The 23,192-nt window shown below is 34.6% G+C and overlaps 1 protein-coding gene across 3 annotated transcripts in view; it reads right to left on the reverse strand.

Moving 5' to 3' along the window:
• The window catches only part of LOC124359955, a 222,149-nt gene that overhangs the window by 194,007 nt on the left and 4,950 nt on the right, over positions 1 to 23,192 (reverse strand). For all 3 annotated transcript variants that reach the window (XR_006922198.1, XM_046813148.1, XM_046813147.1), the window contains exon 2: positions 9,978 to 10,026. The gene's annotated coding sequence lies outside the window, so the exon portion shown is untranslated. The remainder of the gene's footprint in view (positions 1 to 9,977; positions 10,027 to 23,192) is intronic.

Genomic DNA, 23,192 nt, shown 5'->3' on the forward strand with positions numbered 1-23,192 from the left:
TTAATATATAAGGTGAAATGGCAGCAGTAATTTAGATAAGGTTAGTAACTATCAACTATCAAGGGAGAAAATGTTTTAAGGTTTAGTCCGCATGCCACGCATATTCTGGTACTGAATAAAGAAGCCTGTAACAGCCTACTCACATTTGTAACCTCTTTTTATCACTATCACTAAAATTATTCAAATTAGCCTAATGTTTATTATTAGTATATCTCTGATGGTATTATAGTAATGAAGATAGAATTAGTATCTATAATTAAATGTGCTCAGAGATGCAACACGTACACCAGTAAGAAGAGTCGGAACAGTCCGAGATGAGTAGAAATGATAAAAGGTACTCCGGTCAAAGCAAGGTTGGAACCTGCGCTATCTCTACACCCGCCTCAGACGTAGACTTCGTGGACAGTCCGGTCCTTGTCTCTCTTATCTCAAAGGTCGGCAAAATTTATTAAATTATACTCTCATATGTACGCTTTTTTTATTGATAGGTAAGAAATCTCCAAAATATTTCACATTTATAAGGGTTCTTAAATTGTCATTTAAATCGAATATGTACAAAATATTGACAATTGTTATAGTTACCAACTAAATACTCCTTGCTGTATGTTAGTATAAAGTAATACCATTCTCATTAGGGTCTGTTAATATTACGAAAACGTAGGAATCCCTAAATATCAATGAGAAAGGAACCTTTGCGTAATTTATAACAATCTGTTATGAACAAAACCTGTCAGCCAAACTCTAATAGACAAGTCCACTACAACGATGTCAACACAATACAACCTCTCAGCACTATACAAATGAATCTGGAGCTGAAGTTGAGCAGTGATGAGCGACTCAGTTCCCAGTCTCGCTAGACCGCGCTCCATCAAACACCAGAAACTTGCCGATGCTGTGGAAGTTGAGCAGAGATGAACGACTCAGTTTCGAGTCTCGTCAGGCTACCGTCAAATGCCAGACATTTGCAGATTCAGTGGAAGTTAAACCGAGATGAACGACTCAGTTCCGAGTCTCGCTAGACCGCACATCGTCAAACGCCAGACACTCGCAGCTGCTGTGGAAGTTGAGCAGAAATAAACGACTCAGTTCCGAGTCTTGTTAGACCACTGTCAAACACCAAAAAGTTGCAGATGATGTGTAAGTTAAGCAGAGATAAACAACTCATTTCCGAGTCAAGTAAGGCCACCGTCAACACCAGGCACTTGTAGCTGCTGTGGAAGTTGAGCAGTAATAAACGACTCAGTTCCAAGTCTCGTTAGACCGCGCTCCGTCAAACACCAGACACTTGCAGCTGCTACTGAAGTTGAATTGAGATAAACAACTCAGTTCCGAGTCAAGTAAGACCACAATCAACACCAGACACTTGGAGATGCTGTTGGAGTTGAGCAGAGATGGACGACTCAGTTCCGAGTCTCGCTAGACCGCGCTCCGTCGAACACCAGACACTTGCAGCTGCTACTGAAGTTGAGGAGAGATAAACGGTTTAGTTCCGCGCCGCACTTTATCATGTCTCAACACACAATTCGCCGTTAGTGGAATATTGCCCCGCCCCTACTTGGAAACCCTCCAGTCATGTTGATAGATCGTTCCAACACTGACAAGGAACACCGTTAATCTCAAGGTAGTCCTCACAAGATTCGGCTAGAATAAAATGAAATTTTCAAAGTGTATTTACCTAAAATATATCTACATACACATCATACACGCTCTATTTCGTATCACGGCAACTGGTAACATATACATTTTCATACATATAAAGTTTACAAATGATGATTAGGATGAACCCTATAAAACCTTAAAGCGCATGTTTACATTGTAAATTAACATTAACTAATAAACTATGTGTTTATAACTGATACTTCCATTAAAACCATAGTCGTAACAGAAATTTACATAATATACCTTACAATTGGCTCGAGTTTGTTTCAAAGTCTTAGTGAATGAACCGATAATATCTTTTTTACGTATAATACACGAATAAAGATAAGCCACGAGTTCGCCACGAATGATTTTATATTAGTCTCGTAGATTTATGACCTATTCATTATTATCAGGATGTTATTAATCCGAAAAGACGCTGCGTATTTGGTTTATTCATAGATAAAAACATATATCAACATCAATTATTTGCGAAATGTGGACGTATGGTGTAAAAACCCCTACCTAACATGAGAAATTTTTTCGTTGTTGATTCAACTTTGGTAATGTTCAGTATATTAATGTTATTACATTACTTTTCGTTTATATTATGTTTTATGTTTTTATTGCAACATCTTTAATTTTTTTTATAAATTTAAAGATTTAAAGAAAAAAGGTCATTCATTTTTCAGACCAAAATTTTCTGAGTGCTCAATGCTAACCCTTTTGGTGTATTCGCCTCCCATATTTTTGAGTCTCTATTAAACGGACAACCATTATTAACTAGGTCTCATTAACTAGGCATTAGGAATGTAGTCTGAATTTCCTATCTGGTCAAGGACAGGGTTTTGGGAATCTCTTATATAAAAGGAGCTTCCTAAAGGTTCGTAACAAGGAAAGGAAATGGGCAATATGTAAAAGTCACAGTTCTGGGTCACCGGAATATCTGGTATCTCGTAAGACCATGCACTAAAGTAGCTCTTAACTAGAGAGATGCTTCTAGACACTCCTTAAGCCAGTGATTACCATGAAATGAAACACATATCCCTGAAAAATACTTGTTAAATGGGCAGTTCAATAGTTCATGATCTCCTGAATTCTCTATCCATGCTGGGATAGATCTTTTTTCCGTAATCGCTCCTCATCACGTCTGACTATATCAGGGTGGTTATCCCGTGACCCCCACTTGAACCGCGAAGAATTCGGAAGCATTCCAGGCATTATTTATGGTCCAGAAGTAGTTCTTAACGCCACAAAGCTTGCACTAGTGTACTAAAATTAACAAGATTACCTACTACTGAAAACCCTTCTAAACCTTGAATTATTCCTGATGTCAATAATATGAACTTCCATTACAACATAAATTAGTATAGCTGCACTCACTTGAAGCTTATGGAGTCCAAAATGAGTGTTCAATATTAAACTTATCTCGATACAGAGGAGTCCTCTAAAGTAGCTCCTGTCTCTACTATAAGCCTGTTTTCCGCACAATATCTCAAGGACGAATTTAGTTACAGGCTAGACGTTTTGTGTGTACATCAATTCTAATAGGCTACATCATGTTTGATAATGGGCATGTGGCTAACCTTTTACATAGCTTGAATATCAGTAGGTTATTTAGAAAAAAGTTTAATCTGTAGACTTTAAATGTTGTATGAAACTTCAATTCTACATAGAATAACAATGATTTCGACGAAGGTGCAAGTCCATCTATAGTATTTAATTAATTAAAATTTGTGTCTATCACTCATTAGGCTGTAAGATTTTTTTCTATCTGTCTAACTGAGGGCTATAAATATTTTATTTCGTCTGATTTTCCGTTTATCAGTCAGTCCGCAGCATATCTCAGGATATGCCACTTGACAAAGCCTGTTACGTGACAAGTGGTATTAGTGTACTTATAATAACATGAACATGCACTAATAATTGAAAAATACATAAATTGTACGAACTGTAACTGAAACCTCTTTATTGATCTATACAATAATACACCCAGTACATTATAAATTCTTACCGCACTTAAACTTCTAATAATTAGTTTAAACAAGCAGCTTTGACAACTACAATCAAGCTGTTTAGCGATAAATGTGAGAGGGGAAACTGAATAAAGTTGAGAGATTTGATTTAAAACCTCCATTAAAGCATTCACCATTACTGTAGATTCAGTGTGTTCAAGTTTGTGATCCAGTGTACGGTTATTACTGTTATTGTTCAAAAGTTTTAATCTTTTGAAGGCAAAAGTTTTGTCTCAACGAGCTTGGTAAAAGTAAATGGCGTAGCAACCATTGAATAAAACCCCATCCGGCCTCCGCCAGTAAATATCTGGATCGTTTTATGAAACTGTGAGGAATCTTTGTTTTCTACTTTTACCAACTTTATTACATAATAAAGTATCGTAATCCACTTTTAGTGACAGAAAGAGAAATTCTTACTGTTTTTTAGCATTTGTGTCTAAAAATTAATAAAACTTTAACAACCATTATAAAACCATCTGAACATACTAATATGATCTTGAATAGAATCTAAAGTAATTAAGATGATATTTAAAAAAATATCTTGGTCTTACTATGAAATTCTTAAACTTTAAGATATTATATTATATTAACTATACTTTTAACACCAATTGCTCTACTTTCTATAGTTTTCTATGTATTTCCCACTAGGTATGCAAATAATGAGCACAAGGCGAATTTATATACCTTATATAGACACTCAGTGTATTGCATTTTTTAAATGTTTACTGACGATTGTAACAATTCTGAACATATTGTTGATTTCCTTTGTTTTACATAGGATGAACTCATGTTTATTTTGTATAATTCTTGAGCTTGAAAAAACTAACAATAAACCGCAATTTAAAAACTAGACTTATAGCCTTGTTTGTGTAATAATGTTACATTTACATACAAGGCAATTCGTTCAAATTATTTATATTTCACAAACTTAGTGATGTACTAAAAGGGGTTTAGATTTAGGAATGCCCCTATAAGTATGAATTCAATAGTACATTTCCATAAAACGATATTAATTAAAACTATTAGAGCCTTATGATAGCTACAGTTCCACAAACAATACCACAGCTATGACCGTTGTATGTATAATTAGTAACATAATAATAACAGCAAGAAAACTAATCATAAGAAAGTATTAGATTCAATCGGTTCCGAATAAAGGAAATTGCACATCCTGATCCTTTAAAGGAGACTGAACACACATGTACAATAAAATTTATCGATTGAGGGGCTGACAAGGATTTGCCTTTTAATAAAGTGAATAGGAAACAACCGTGTGTCTTTCATTCGTCTACCTTTCCACAAAGATTCAGCGTATCGTGGATGTGATGCACCCAATTAAATTAATTTAACCATTATACAAAATTGTATGACATGCGTTACTAATCCTATTTTTCTGCAAAAAAGCACTGCCGTGTATAACGTAATTAAAACTTAAATAAAAGTACAAAAATATAAAATATATTTAATAAATTTTCCCATTTACACTTATACGCATATTTTAAACATTTTCACATCCACTGAGTCACACACCCTACAGCTCCCCACATATTTTAGCTCTGGTTTGTTAAAGTGTTGCAAGAACTCATCCACGGAATAAAATGCGTTTGCCATTAAATATTCTTCCAATGCCTTCTTGAATGTTAATCAATTTGTGATGAATTTGATTTTTTCTTGCAAACAATTTATAAATCGGACACCCATCTGAGATTGGAGATAGCTATGAAGCTGTAGCCTGTGTTGAGCAACACTGTAGGTTTCTTCAGCTCTTGTATTATAACTATGGACACCCCTGCCCTTCCCAGCACTTGAAAGGACAGAACATGCTCGTCTCAAGCATATACAGCGCGGGCAATGTCAGTAATTTTCGATCCTTAAAGGATTCTCTACTCGACTCTCGGGAAGATAACTTATTGATAATGCGAACAGACTTTTCTGTAATATAAATGATAATTGAAAATAGGAATTTGAACAAGTTCTCCACTGAATAATTTCATAAGATATGTGCATAAAAATAAGCCCATAACTTATTGGCTTATGGGCTTAACTCGTATCCAGTAACCTCTACATGCTACATGCAACATCACACAATTGTGAATTAGCATCATTGTTGTTTGCTGTGTTATTGGGAGTATTCTGACTGACAGATCATTACTAAGTTTTCAACTCGTAACCAGAAACCAATCTAGACTATACTACATGCGACATCACACAATTGTGAACTAGTATCATTGTTTGTTTGCTGTGTTATTGCGAGTATTCTGACTGACATATCATTACTAAGTTTTCAACTCGTAACCAGAAACCAATCTAGACTATACTACATGCGACATCACACAATTGTGAACTAGTATCATTGTTTGTTTGCTGTGTTATTGCGAGTATTCTGACTGACAGATCATTACTAAGTTTTCAACTCGTAACCAGAAACCAATCTAGACTATACTACATGCGACATCACACAATTGTGAACTAGCATCATTGTTTGTTTGCTGTGTTATTGCGAGTATTCTGACTGACAGATCATTACTAAGTGTTCAACTCGTAACCAGAAACCAATCTAGACTATACTACATGCGACATCACACAATTGTGAACTAGCATCATTGTTTGTTTGCTGTGTTATTGCGAGTATTCTGACTGACAGATCATTACTAAGTTTTCAACTCGTAACCAGAAACCAATCTAGACTATACTACATGCGACATCACACAATTGTGAACTAGCATCATTGTTTGTTTGCTGTGTTATTGCGAGTATTCTGACTGACAGATCATTACTAAGTTTTCAACTCGTAACCAGAAACCAATCTAGACTATACTACATGCGACATCACACAATTGTGAACTAGCATCATTGTTTGTTTGCTGTGTTATTGCGAGTATTCTGACTGACAGATCATTACTAAGTTTTCAACTCGTAACCAGAAACCAATCTAGACTATACTACATGCGACATCACACAATTGTGAACTAGCATCATTGTTTGTTTGCTGTGTTATTGCGAGTATTTTGACTGACATATCATTACTAAGTTTTCAGTTTTCAACTCGTAACCAGAAACCAATCTAGACTATACTACATGCGACATCACACAATTGTGAACTAGCATCATTGTTTGTTTTCTGTGTTATTGCGAGTATTTTGTTATTGTGAGGTCTTACGACAATGATTTTATAAATTTTGCAGCAAATATATATTGGAGGAAATTCTGTTAGAGATATTTTCAATGAGTACTCAAGGGTACAGATAACAATCTATGTTGATACCGAGGACTTTAGTGGTATATGTTTTGACCATTGATTTTTCACCAATCATTACCGATGGTGAGGATTTGTTAAAATTTTCTGGGTATTAAATACCATGCAGGTTGATTTGGATTTGTTGGTCACCAATTTTATTTCTTCAAAATTTAACTATCAATTCCGTGTAGGCTGGCAATTCTATTAGGAATTTTGATTTAGTTTTTAAGATTAGGCTTGTATCTTCGTCATACTGAACCAGATAGGTATGTATAAGATCTTTAAAGTCATTTACATATAGCGAAAATAAAATTGGTCCAAGTATTGAACCTTATGAAACCCCATACTTTAACTTGGATACCTCAACTTGCTGACTACGATTAGAAATAGGATTGTAGCACACACACACACGCGCACACACACACACACACACGCACACACACACACGCGCACACACACACACACACACACACACACACACACACACACACATATAGATATATATTTATATATCCTACATATTTGTAATGAGATTTTATTCAAAACAGTACAGTTTTCTAAACTGTATGGATATAGATATTGACATTTAAAATTTTTCTAAATCTAAATCAATATTAATTACATTATGACAATTGTCACCCGTATATAAAGCAATACATTATACAGTCAAGTACATGTTCTTGCTTCCCAATCCAGGTTTGCTATATAAATCGATGTCCTCCATTTAGTCTAGGAATTTTATCAGTATTTGTATACCTAATCATATTAACAGAGAGAAATGGATGCGATGTCCCCTCAACGATTTCTGACTCAAATATTGCATTTAGTATTTTGTGCATTGCTTTTTGCGTCTACTTGCTATAATCCCTCGCTTGTGCCTTGGAATTGTAGTCAAAGAGTGAATGGTTTGTTGAATCATGATAATGCCTAGGTCCTCCGTGTTTTGTTCCTTCAACTACTGTAAATAGTATCCCCACAATGTCTAAGGATACCAAACTCAATACCTGACATGTACAAATTCACAATTTAATTTATAAAGTAATGCAAGTAAAGTAATCAAAAGTAACTAGTTTACCTCGTTTCCACAATATTGAAATAACAAGTTTGTTTCTATTGTTATGTTTTTACAAATGCAAACAAATTGAGAATTGTGGTTAAATCATTTAAACATATTTTTGTGACATCCTAGCTCAATGTTTATACCGCACAGTTGATTTAATTTAACACTCTTTCAATTAATATTTCGCAGCTTTGAGACAAAGATGGTTTTTTTAATGCTTTAGAGACCAGTGGGGAGTAGCCTGAAAGGAATTTAGAAATAATTATAAACCTATATTCATCCCAAGAACCCTAAGAATGCCCATGTAAAAAATCAATAGAATAGGTTATGCGTTTCGTATTATTTATAATATTATTAGTTTGACGCTTCATGCCAAATATCAATTCAATAGTTTACTTTGTTTTCGAAATACAGTGCGGACAGACAAAATGAAGTGTTTCCAGTTCCCGAGAAATAGGCTTCACTAACGCTCAGCCAATAAACAATATAAAATGAGTGAAAACTGATAGGACTTTTTTGCAACGCATGTTGCATAAATTTCACAACTTTGGAAGATAAAATGACAAAACCAATGACATTTAAAGTAATTTTTCGGATACAAAAGTTAAATTATCGTTGGTTCCTTTAATTTAGTGTTTGTAAAAAAAAATCGAAGTTAAGAATGAATCACCGAGAAACGTGTTATCATTGTATTATACTCAGTTTTGATGATTGTTTTTTTTAATTATGTTTTACGTTAACTAATAATTATAGTATAAATGCAAATACTTACCCGTTCCAGCAGACACAATATTCGAGCACATGGGTTGTGAAGGGGAATGGGGGGGGGGTTACACAGTGTCCGCCTGTTATCGATCTACCCCGTACCACGTCTCCCTTATTTAGCCCTTTTCATTACTACTTTACATTTTCCGAAGCATTTTTAATAACTTACAAATTTTCCGTGTTTAACATGCAATTTGGTGTAATGAACGCTCGGTGAATTTCAACAACGAATGACATCCTAGGAAGAATCTCATCTAATTAATGGTAATACCTCAAGATTGATTTGGAAAAAGTGATAAGGTTACATACCTCTGATTGTTCCTCAAGTCTTAATGCTCCAGGCCTACCTTTAATTGTATTAGTTACACATTAGAATGCTTATCAAATGCTATAGACCGGATCATGGAAAAAGTAAGCGCTTGGACGTGGAGGGAGAAGCTGAGGTAGTAAATATTTAAACCGAGCAATCAAAGATACATGGCGCAGCTCTAGCGTCGGACCTCAAAACTAACCTAAATAGTCCTACGGAAGTCATCACATATCGTATGTATGAATGATTTATATACTGTGCAACTAATACAATCAAAGACTATACTCTCCAGTCGTCTCTTTCGGCACGTGTGTTATCACAGACAACCTTTTAAAAACATTATTTTGAAAAGCTATATTTTTATAATATAGGTCAGATTTTTTCAAATTGCATATATACCACATTTAATATTATGAAATCCTTTAAGTTAGAGATATAATTAGGCTATTGTAACGATTATTAGGTTGATGATTACAATGTTCTTAAGAATGTACTTTCAACCACTAAGTTATTATCTAACATTTTGGAATACATTTAAAGTCTGTTATAAAACCCAGAAGTAAGCTTATCCTGATTCGTGAAATATATTTTCTTGATCGGGAAGCAAGGACATATCGGGATCGGGAAGCATGTTTTGTTTTCTAAGAACGTAATAAATTACAATGGCCTAAAATATATATTCTATTATTCTTCGTCGTTTTACAAGAAGGCAACTTTATCATTGGTGTCACAAATATAATTCATTCGAAGCAGAAGTGCTAATACAGGTGAAAAACCTAGAAATTGCGTGCGAAGCCGTGGATAACTGCTAGTGAACAATACACCTAAAATTATTTATGCAACCTCAGAGAAAGACGCCTGTTACACTTTATGTGGTATCTCGTTGTAATGTACATAATACAAATACTTTTTCACTACAAAAGATACCAGGGGATACAAAGCGCTACTTACAACGGTCAGAAAGTCCGGACGTATTGTCCAGGCACTGATCTTTATTTTCCTGCAAAAATAAAAATTGTATAAGATTTTTTTTTTAAACAACATAAATTATAAATGGTCATAACGAATATGAAACAAACACAACAGTAAGTCAAATCACTATGGTTAGGTTAGGTTAGGTTAGTTTATTTAAATGTCATGTTTTATAATTAATGATTACGTCTGGGTAGTGGAAAGAAAAGTGTCTTTAAAAATAGCGTACACTATTATATAATAGCCTATAACGGCATTTCTAAAACATAATAATCATATAAGCAACATATAAATAAAACTGGAAATTTAAAACTAACGGCCTAAAAGTGCAAATTTTTCCAAAATCTAAATATTTTTAGAAGGTGTGATTCACAAACATGACCGACATTTCCAGGACTCTACTTTTTTATTAAGCCAATTTCATTTATTTTAAGGAAACAGCAGGCAGTTTTCATGAGAAATTATAATATTTTACTTGCGATAAATTAACTATTTAATGTTACGCTGGATATGTGCTTCTACCTTCAACAGGCCAGGTTGGTGGACAATTCTATCGTGATATCTAAAGAATTTCATATTAGTTATTTTAATTTAGGCCGAGCAATATTTGGAAGCAATGTTATTTTTATTTTTACCTTTTTCGTCCATATCACGAAAATGTATAAAAATCTTGTCAGACACAATAAGGGGCGTGGCTGTCATGCTATGCCTTCTTCAGGCTGTAGGAAATTGACGCATATGACGCATAAGGTGCTTTCTTTAAATGCTTTATTAAATGATCTTTCACTATTTTATCTCAATAAGGTGTCATTCAAATCCACTAACCAGGAGATGTAAAATAAGATACATAATTTCTTTTAGTTGTTGAGTAGGCTACTAAAAAACAATGTCAGGGATGATTATTTTTGGATGACACAGAAGCATGTCACATTACGTATCACGTAAAAGACTTTGCTAAAGATTTATGCACAATTTCAAGTCAATAGCCCATTTTATTCTTGAAATTTCCTGAATACAGACAGACCAATCAATATAAAATAAGATTTCCATCACCGCGGTAGACAAAATAGACATGCCAGCCTAATAAGTGATAGGCTTCAATGCCGCATATCCATATCCCATGGATGGACATACCACTTTCTCAACACTCATTATTTTCTACGCAGCATGCAAGATTTAAACTCAATGACATTTTTCTATTGTTGTCTTGTCACACGACACATTCATATGTTCATCCATCAACTTGGGTTTCATAGGATTGTTTAAGTGATAAATGTACCCAAGTGATGATGGACGTATGTGTTTAGGCTACTTGAGTTACGAAGATACATGTTAAATGTTACTCGTATATAATTGTGTTCAGTTTGTTCTACGACTTTCTACATGCCACCATGGTTTCCTATAATAACAATGTAAAAAAGTTCACTATCGCTCAGCCAAAACCCATGTAATGTAATGTAAAAGCTCCATGCGAAATTTCAAGTCTGCAGGTCAGCTCTTTTTCGAGATTAATGTGGACATATAGAAATAACATTTTTGCTTTCCTTCGAGTCATATGCTTCGCTAACGCTCAGCTAGTGACACTAATATCATGATCTAAACTGGCTATTCACTATAAAACCATTCCTTTTAGATTGCAATTCCGTTTTCAAACTGAAAAAAAGTTGCAATAAGAATCGCCCAGTATAAAATTGAATGCAAAAAAGTTGTGTTTAATCAACAATTTAATTTAAGTCTATGTTTATGTTTGTAAAAGAACAAGCGAGATGAAAGAGAATACTTGGAACAATCCGCCGGAGAACACAATGTGTACAAGTTACGATGCTGTAGGGACACCCCTCTCTCTACATGTGTTGAGACTCGCTGTCACTAAAGTCAAAAGTTATTGCGGAACGTCACACCACTTTTGCAACAGTTGGAATTCACTATACTCGCTACATACCAGAACACTCCGCCGGAGAACACAATGTGTACAAGTTGCGATGTTGTAGGGACACCCCTCTCTCTACACTCAACTCGCTGTCACTAAAGTCACAAGTTATTGCGGAACGTCACACCACTTTTTCAACTGTTGGAATTCACTATACTCGCTACAATAGCATCACTACAGTAAAAAGTTATTGCATCGCTTCAGAACACTTGTGCGGTAATAAAACCAAATCTATTTTTACTTTCTGTTATAGAAATCACAAGTTATTGCGGAACATCACACCACTTTTTTCAACAGTTGGAAATCTCTGTACTCGCTACATAGCATCACAGAATTGACAAGTTATTGTACGCTTCCGAACACTCGTATAGTAGTAAAACCAATCTATTTCTACTTCATGTTATCTTTGTTACAAGTTATTGCGGAACATCACACCACCTTTTTTACAGTTTGAATTCACTATATTCGCTACATAGCATCACTGTATGTACAAGTTATTGTACGCTTCAGAACACTCGTACAGTAGTAAAACCAATCTCTTTTTACTTACTGTCACCGAAGTAACAAGTATTGCGGAGCGTTACACTGTTACTTTGTAACTGTTAGAATTCATTAAACTTGCTACATGCTATCACCACATTAGCAAGTTATTGTTCACTACAGACCACCCGTAAAGTAGTAGCACCAATTACTAGGCATTCCTTTTTGTCTTTGAGGCCACATGTATTGTATAAATTCACATCACTTTTATAGTCAGATATTAGTCCGTTCTTTTCTAGCTATACGTTGTTGCGATATTTCCAAGTTATTTTTAGATTAACACCCCTTGTATGTCAGCAAGATTTGATGTTCTCCACTTAAAGTTCTGTTTCCACTGAACTTTACTTTACGGATGGTCTGAAGCGATACACTAACTTGTTAATGTGGAGATAACATTTAGTGAGTATTGTGAATTCCAACTCTTACAATAGTGGTGTTACGTAGCACAAAAACTTGTATCGTGTTTTCATAGGTACGTAACCATCTTTTCACACAGCTCTCCGCTTATTGGTTTTGCTAGGCTTGTCAAATACTAGATAATATTTTCTTAAGTAATTTATTAAAGAGATGACCTACACTGTCAAATAGGTATTAATAGTTAACATTTGGGAATTTATAAACAATAGGTCTACGTATTTCAATTTATGATCTGTTATAATTAACATGTAAGAAATAAATATTAAAAATTAAATTATGAGAAAACTTAACTAACACATGAACAAGACAGACAAAATGCTGAGAGCACAGCTGTCGCCTGCTTGTTGAATTACCATTGAGACAAGTAAAGAAGGGTGGCTTGGACCAACATTTACATTGGTACGATGGACGGCCTGCAAGGGACTACTTTGTAATGGTTAGTCACAATCAATCTTACTGAAGGTGGCGCCCTCTATTCTCAGACTTCGTGCTTGTGGTGCCTGTACGTGTTTCGTGGGTAAGGAGGTTCAATCTGTTTTAGGTTGGTTACTTTTTATTTAGAGTCAAGCCAAAGTAAGTTCTCCAAAGATACCAATAATAGAAAAATAAATTTGCTCCGTGAGGAAAATATATAAGTGGTATCTAATCTTAAAAACAAAAGAAGTTTATATTAAAAAACTGAATAGTATAATTACACATTTTTGATTAGGTAAATGCAGGCGATTGACAAATGAAATCTCAAATTCTTCCTAAAATTGATTGGACACCTAAATAGTACTCATTACGTAGTATCAATGAATTTTTTCAAGATAGAATAAACTACGTTTCTAGAATTGAGAGGTATAATGTACCTACAACAACAAAATTTATTGTACCAAGTAGTTTAGCAGGTAATTTGTTCATAAAAGGATTAAGACATATTTTATTTTCTAAAGTCCATTAAACTGTATAAAACCATATAGCGTAAAATATACGACTTTGTGTGTTCTGTATAGAAGGTTTTCGGCTCAAATATGTACTTTGTATGTTATTGTTCCCTCGGCGCACATGGTTGGCTTGTCAACACGGGATTTTAATAAAATATAAAGTCATGGTCCAGGAAAGTTGGTCTGTAGCTAGTGACGTAATATCTCTGGGGACAACGGAACTTTCCACATCAAAGACTGCCAAACATACATAACGGGTAGAATCAACAGCATGGTCAGATACTTCTTCCCCCCTCGGTGGGAACCGATGATCGCGATCTGTATACTTATTCAACTGTATTCAACAAATAACGATAAACACCTCTTTGACACGTTCAGCGCGTAGTTGTGATTAATTTTAATTGTGACTTTTCATTACGATACTACTTGTTACCAAGGGTTAATTTACTGTAAAACGCTTTGTGAACTTCGAAGCAGGATGAACGAAGAACAAAGGCTTGGCTCGTCTTTTGGTTACAAATATTTATAACCAAATCCTGATATTGGTATAACTTATAGAAACTACATGTTATAATGCATTCACCACTACGTCTTGTAGACAGATCTGTGTTTTAGGCTATACATTACATTAAATTAAAAATGCCTTTATTACAGGAGTGACGTTAGGACTATCAAGCCCCCTCTAACACTCAAACTGCTATAGTTACTTTCCACACCAAGGTGCAGTATGTTAAATCGTAGCTATGGTGGAACAGATTTACATAATTGGAATGTTGGGTTTAGGTCCAATTCACCTTCCTCTTAGGGCACTATCTAAAATCTGACGCAGTCACAGACTTGGTTCTTGGAGTCTGGAGTCATGTTAGTCAGAAGAGATAAAATAATTTCAGCGACTAAGAAGCTCAAAATAAATTCTTTAATCAAAATATAGGATAATCTAGGTAAATAGGTATTCTCACTGTCTCATCAGGTGCACGATTGAGTGCACAACGATGTTTTAGACACTAAGCAAGATGGAACAACTTTATAAATCTCCGTTTTCAGGGAAAGGTAAGGGATTTTGTATTAGCCTCATACGAGTATGACACCTCATTTTAAAGGTTTTTATAATACGTGAATAATGGTGAAAATAAAGTCACTAAAGTTGAACTCACACAGTGTAGCCATCATTTGAAACTAAAGTTTACTTTTGTTTAGACTAAACCTTTTTTAAGAAATGTTTAGACATTGGTTATCTTGGTGACGTTGGTTTTTCTAACAAGGTCTTCAATTTGGAGTAATCTATCATTCGATAGGACTTCCTATTTAAACCTTCGATTTGCTTCTAATTAAGGAAAGATAGGGTGACATCAGTTGCATCAATTTAAAACATATTTCATAGGTATTATTGAATATTTCAAAAAGATATTTGAAAATTATGAATTGTTCAAAAATTGAAGGGGGTAGTGTGCCTAGTGAAAAGTCCGGTATATGTTTCCATTGAAATAATATGTACTAATTATAGTAAGAGACATTTAAAGTAATACAATAAATACACACAAATACTAGCATGACACGTCTTCACCAACAGAATTGTACGGTCTATAGTATTGAAATGTTCACTGCCGTATTAGAGACGAAGAGTGTTGTAAAGTTTGTAACAAGGGGACAAAAGGTCGCGACCCATTCTCAGAGACTCGTTTAGTCATTCATCACCTGAGTATTTTCTCGAATTGCCTCATCTCGTATTCTGCCCCATCCCAGCTTATCTCTCAACTTTACTCCCGCCTTATCCCCTTTGTTTCACTTCCCCTCACTCATAGTCATTTTCTGTAGACTCTTGAATCGACGTGTGAGAGTTTAGAGTGGTACTTTCTTGTTTCATAAAGTTTTAACGTCAATGGGAGAGGTGGAGTGGCTTTGTTTCCATTGATGGTTAAAGGAGTTTATAACTAAATCAGACCTTGTGTTCTCTCCAGCATCCGACTTGACTACTTTGTTCTTCGCTCTTTATTTTTTTGGGAGGTGAATAATAATTTACAAAAATAAGAAGCTGAATCTTTCCTGTTTAATAAGTTACCGGCTTTTCACAGTACCCTAACTTACCACCAAATTTGTGTACACCCAATATCAGATCGGTTTGGCATTCATACCACAGCCTAATGCCCTTTCTTTTGTCTTGGGTTTGGCACAATTTGGCAATACTGCAGATTTTTTTTCTCTTCCTGCATGTCACAACGTGTATTCACTGTATGGCGATGATACACCACTGGGCACCAAGTGGAAACCATCGCTTTAAACTGAATTATTATTTACTCAATACTATACACATCAAAGGGGGTTTTTTCATGATAATGAAAAAAATACGATTACAAAAGTAACAGTATTAAATGAAATATGAATGGTCATAAGATAGTCGAAGTATAAAGGTGCTTAACATTGGCACATTTGAGTATGTGTTTTTTAGCGTTAGTGAAGTCTATAACTCAGAGGGGCTACCCGTATGACATCTCGGAAACGAAGTTTAGATTTGAACTTTTGCTTAAAGCGTCTTTTTTATTTGAACTGCTGGTGGTGCTTATTAATCCATATGATTTGTCTCAGTATTACTGAAGACTATCACTCAGCAGGCTAGCACAATTCCTCTTTTTAACCCAAAAATTTTAAAAACATTCTTGTTTTTTTGTCTACTCGAGAATGAAGAGAGTGAAATGAGCTATTGGCTTGAAGTATTGCCAGCAACTGCTGCAAAGTGTGTTACGCGACATGTGGTCTGTTGTAATTTCTACCTTGTATAGTTAGTATCAGAAGAACGTAACTATGTTAAGGTAACAAACATTGAAAATTCTGTAACATAAACAAACTTGCAACTAAACTTTTTTAACGTTTTTTAAGAGCCTCTTACAGCTTGAGTCAGGAACAACTTACAATTCTTCATAGGCTCCAAAACTGTGCAGTAAGGTTTGTTTACAATATTCGTAAATTTGACCATATTGCAAGTTAACGCCGGAAAGCAAGTGTGTTAACTATTAAGGAGATTTGTAGGAGACAAACTGTCACCATAGTCCACAAGGTTCTTGACACTGGTAGACCTGCGTACCTGAACAAAAGATTGATGTTGCGGTCGGCGGTCAGGGAACGTCATACTCGGCAGGACGCCATGCTGCAACTGCCGAGGGTTCACCTGGAGAGGGGATTCTCGTACTTTGGACCCAAGGAATACAATGCCCTACCACCTGCTGTTAAAACCCTACCCTTAAGTAGTTTTAAAAGGAAGTTAAAAGAAATGAACTTAAGTTATTAGGTAGCCACTTATGTATACTTTATTTTATGCTGTTTCAGCTTATTATGTAATTGACCTGAGTTAATTTGAAAAGCAGTTTGTAAATACTGAAATTCGCTTGAAAATAACGTCATTATTTATTTATTTATGTACTGCAATGGTACATAAGACCGCTTGCGACGAGCTGCGGTTTTTTTCCAATTTAAACTAAACGCCTGATAGGGATCCCAAGTGAAAATAAAAAATACAACGTCGTAGCTAGTCTCAAAAACGTGCCAATTTGCCGTTTTGATAGGCCTAATACCTCGATGTAATTCTGGCGAACTACTCACTTTCTGAAAATATTAACTATTCTTCTTCTGAAAATATTAGCATAGTACTCAGAATCTTGTAAATAAGCAGGAATCAATTATTGTTCTTTATCTGGATGACCTTTCTAAATCATTTTCCTGACCGTATATTTTGAAGTACTCCTGTCTTCTGGTAAATTGTACTATGTTGTAAAATTTAAATTCCAGAGAAACATATGATCAGTGTGTTTCATAATATGTTTCATTACTTGTCTGTCCATTTTAAAAACATAAGTTATGTAATACTATAAAACCTTTTAATTTTACAAACATAGATTGTATAGTACAATACATCTCAACCTTTAAATACTTTTTTCTCCTAAAGCCCTGCTTTCACACAGGATTACATCCATCAATATCGACAGGTGGTCCCATTGTGTGCAGGTAGAGAGAAGGGCACTCATTAACAATTTATTACAAATGAGAGTCCCAGTGGAATTTGGGATTGGTTACTGAAAAGCCAGTCCTAAGCGTCGGTAATTGACCTGACAAAATTAATGACAGTTGCCCACATTTTCACCGCACTTAAGCCAAGAGCAGCCATTGATTTACCATTGCATCCGTTTGTAAAATGACGGTTGCTAACATTTCTATCTGGCTGCTGAAATATGCTACATTTATTATTCATTTCGTCATTTACAGTATTCATATATTGGAAAGCAATACTCATGTCTACTACAACAAACTTGTAATACGTAATCTTCTCAAAAATGAAATTTGTGAACCCGATTTTGGGGTAACCTACAACTATAAAACCTATCTTAGGACATGTATTTACTTTCGTTGAAATCTCAAGATGCCACAAAAACTTTCCACATATCCGATAAGTTAAGCACGTAAATTTAGATTGTTATCAGAAATCCCGAATATCAATAAAATATGAATGAAACTAACGCCTTAAAGGTTTATTTTGTTGTGCCAGATGTGTGACTGTCTTCAGGGCTTTTATGGATATAGAAACTCGTCATAGTCATTGCAAAACAAATGGCCAAACGGGCCGAGACCGGAAAAACGGGCAGGCCTTTTAATTCCATAATTAAATAATATATGGAATAGTTAGAAACTGAAGATAAAAAAATATTTGAAACCTAATCCTCTTACTTTTAATTTTTAATCAAACTATAGCTGTGGAAAATTGTTTTACACCTAACAATACATTTACGATGACTATGTAGCATACCTCGTTTGTATGACACAACGGCGTGGCTGTAATTCGGTTATTACATCTGTTCATCCCTCGTGGATTGCAAGTAGTATAACCGTATCAGTTACAATATGCACGTGTCTAGAGAACTAGACTCTGAGATAAGGCAAAGCACGCGCTCTACAAACAAACAATCAGTTAGGTTGACTAGGAAACGTACTCCTATATCGGATATTGGCCAGTGTGAGGTCTGATCCTGTTTCGTCAATCAGCCAATACAACCAGACCAATGCCAATGTGATTTCGAACCACCTTTTTTATTTCTAAAAACATAAATGAAAGTGAAGGAGGATAAAAACTAAAAAGCATGTAGCTATGAAAACAAATTATAGTATAGGTGCCGTACTATCAATAATACTCATAGGTTTGTAATCTTCCAGACACATGAAGAGTTAGACTTGTTACCTTATACCATAGCCTTAAAACTTTGGTGGTAATTTTACACCACTTAGTGAGGTTTATGAGGCTGCTTAGGACACTTTAATATAGCACTTTAATATAATAATAAGCAGCCAAAACGTTACGTCCAAACTCACTAAGGACTTCGTGCTTTAAAACTGCATCTCCCACAATGAGTAACATGTAGTTGGTCAGGATAGTATACTTAATGAAGATAAATCCAGTCTTATTATTGGGGTAAGCAAAAAAATAACTTGCGACTTACATTGCTCATTGCTTACCATGCTTAATATTAAAGATGTGAATCCTATTTTGTGTGTGGCTGGTGTATGAATCAATCAATTAAATCTGTTCTTATTCTTCGTATAACATTAAGTTTCACAGTAGTAATTGCAAAATTGTTGTTATATTAGTACTGTGGTCTCTCTATATAGTCTATTCATCGAGTGTTGAGAGCGACGCTCCGCCCACCACTGCTGTGATGTCATGACAGTCCGGTTTACAAAGGTGTGAACGCTAACTTACTACATTTTGATATTGCTATATTGTTAGTAAATGTTTAATCACCAGTGGGACAGTTTAACCGGTTGTAGTAAGCCCCTGAAAAACGTCCAATTTTTTACAATGACACGTTTGACTATTTTTGCATAGAAAAACAGGAAGCCAATGGATAATAATCTGTAAATTCTCATAAATCACATTAGTTTTCCCATAATTTTTTCCCAACTGGTCAAAACCCCAGAGGCTAGGCGTGCTGTGGGCGTGGCATCCCTCTCAACACTCGTTTAAACCCAAAACAGTACAGGACTAGTATCAGACCTTTGTTATACAATGAAGACATTTTCTTTTCTGCAATCAGAGAATTAGCCACATTTTCAGCGTTCAGAACGAACTGAATATCTTGTCCCGGAATTTTAAAATAAGAGTCCATCCTTGAGTCAAGTCAGTGACATCAAAAGTTTCAAATCCTTCTGGGAATGATAATTGCAGATAGGCCTTGCAGTATCCCAAGAAAGGTGGTGACAATCACAGAGAGATCGTCTAGATTTCTGTAGCACACAGTAAAATGAAAAAGCTCGTTCGCACATTACCTGCCAGAACCGTCGTTAAAGTTTTAGTGCAATTCAGCGATATCAATTATCATACCATTTCTTCTCAAAGTGAACAACTATGGTAAAGATAGAAAATTAGATATTATAGCAATGTTTTTATAGATAATGTCTGTGCTACAATTGTGGGTCACCTAGCGAAATTATGTTTCTTATGTGTTTTGAAAATGGCCCTACTATACTTTAATACACTTATTTTTTGGATATGGAGTGAAATTTTGGAGGATTTGTTGGAAAACCAAATGAATCAGAAAAAGGTTGTGAGTATAATTGGCAAGTTAAACTTTCGTCGTGCAGAGAAACTTTCAGAGAGCTGGGGGCTACTAACTCTGCCGTGCCACAATGTTTTTGGAATATCCCTGTACTGCAAATAAGATGTAATTTGTCTCATGTCTGGGTTATTCACCATTATTAAATTAAGGCCAGAGACAACTTTTGAACTCAGCGTCAAAGGTTGTAATTATCACAACATCTGCCACAAGTTACTGTCAGACTAACCAACAGGCCCCCTTAAATATAAAAATTTCGAAAATCAGATTCGGTTTAAAACTTGTCCCAAACCTCTTTGTTGCCTAAAGCATTATATTCAGTAGATGATTTCATGATGGGTTGGGATTATTGAAATATGCTGAATCGGAGGACGTGTGACCGTTTCATGAGTAAGTATATGCAATGCACTTTAATTGTGTGCATGTCATGAGATTTTGGCGCTTTTCAATTCATTATGATTTATGAGATAAAATGTAAAATTGTAAACATTTTGACACTCTCCTGAGGTGTCTACTAACCTTCATCGATCCTGAACTGACCTTGATTTCGATGCTTAGGTATCATTCTCAACTATCAGACAGACATCAAGAAAATTAACTCGACTTCTCTCAAATTAAAGCTGAGACCTGTAGTTCACCTAATCTCAGAGTTAACGTCAGAGGCAAATTCCTTTATCCGTCCATATTGTAAGCAGTCTTTGTCTGCTACACTCCATACCTAGTTATCTTAAGATCCCACGGATGAAAGAAGAAGATCTAACGGTAACCTGATGTTACCCTTGACTTCCCTGATCACTAGGTCACCAACCTATTAGCTAATGAATCTATCAAAGCATCAAGGGAAGTGTCGACTCGTAACTAGATTACAATGGTAGCCAAAACCGGGCTACGCACCTTAAATCTCATAGTCACTGTATTTCAGCTTAATTAATACTAAAATATTCTAAAGTTGTTTCTATCCCTTTAAAAATGTTTATAAATACAAGCGGTTTTGAATAGGAATAATTTTTAAAGGTAATTATAACAGACCACTTTCATTATTTTATGTACTAAACAATTAGAGATATTTACACAATTTAAATTAAATACAAATATTTTATTTCAAAAACTTTTCATTCAAAGATACACAAAGATTATTAATACCTTCACCACATAATCTTGTAATAAACACCATTCAATTTTGAAACTCTGTATTTTCCATTACCTATTGGTAGATAAAACACATTATTTTAGAGTGGATTTTGCAGATTCAATACTTGACTCTAAAGTAAATGTGAGATGGTTGTAATCAGAAAGTAATACATATGCAAAGAACAAAAGTAGGATGGAATGTAATGTACCACACTTGTTCTAGGGCAGCTGATAATGGCAGGGAATAGTTACATGTAGGCAAGTAAAAGATAGCCACCGTTAAAGCTACTCTCGTTGTACAATAATGAGCACTTGGTGGGAATCTGCAAAGCTGCTAACAAGAAAAGACTGGAGGTTTTTCTGGTAGTGCGGTGCTAAAAGCAGTACATCAATCAAGTAGGTGTCTACCCGAAGCTGTCAGTCGGTGTTTGTATTTGGCTTTGAGCTTTTACCGAGAATCCACAGAGATATTTTGAATCTAGAAACTCATTGTTATTAAAAATAAAATAAAACACAAATACCAGCCTATACCAATCTTTCTCATTGTACTCAACGTATCATTATAGATCAGATTATACTTAATTGCTTTTACAAATACCTCAGCTTCTTAAAATAACGTTCCTAGACGCTTGTCCATACTAAACTTAAAGTGTTTTCAACATATTTAATCTATCAGCATGTTTTGCTAACTCAAGTTAATTGATTGTTTTAATTGTATTGTTCAAGTTCGATAATGTTTTCATAAAATGACTTTCCTGTGACCTTGAACTTGCATAATGTTGTTTATTAGGCTAAACTTTGCAGTAAAGACATTAGATAAGTTAAAGTATATTTTTGTAACTTTACGTGTGTAGTTTTTAGGAACACTATGTGTAGATTAGGAACAAATTAAGGTCAACTTCATTGAAAACGCCCAAACATGTACTCGTTACTAGTATAGTTCTATAGTTCGTTACTAGTATACATCAAAAATTGAGAGAAACTCGGTTGTTTGTGTATATCGTACTTTCAGCATACTTTACTTATATACTTTATACGTTACGTGTAAACATTAAAATATTATTGTACGCATTAATATAAATTGTAAAATACTTTCTTTAATCTTATTGACTACCAAAATAACATCGATTGAAATCACTGTGTATATATGTAAATATTCTTACACCACGTATACAATAAAAATAAAATCTTTTTTAATGCTTAAAACCGGAAAATATGTTTATTAACTATATAGAGTAGCAATAACATCAATTAGTCGTAACTGTACAGTGTTTCCGATAAGTAAATAATTTTGGTTATCCAAAATTTAAATTAAGGACTTAATTGTGTTGGAACATAGATTTTGAGCTTCTATTTTGTACATTTTAAGAGGTATACATTTTATTTATGGCAGCGGTATACATTAAATCGAAATTTCAAGAATAGCATCATAATGTTATTTATATAAACAATTCATTTAATTAAATTATTAAACATTTAAACACTCATTCCTTTTTTTTAAATAGTAAAAATTAGTTAGGTATGTGTATGGTTTAAATTTTATTTGGAAACAAAATTCAAATTTAATTTAATAAATTATGAATCGTAAAACATACTGATTTTCCCATTTTTAAAGATCAGGTAGCTATAAAAGAATTGATAAACATGATTGGATTCG

Source organism: Homalodisca vitripennis, chromosome 4 (assembly GCF_021130785.1).
Source record: "Homalodisca vitripennis isolate AUS2020 chromosome 4, UT_GWSS_2.1, whole genome shotgun sequence".
NCBI lineage: Eukaryota > Metazoa > Arthropoda > Insecta > Hemiptera > Cicadellidae > Homalodisca > Homalodisca vitripennis.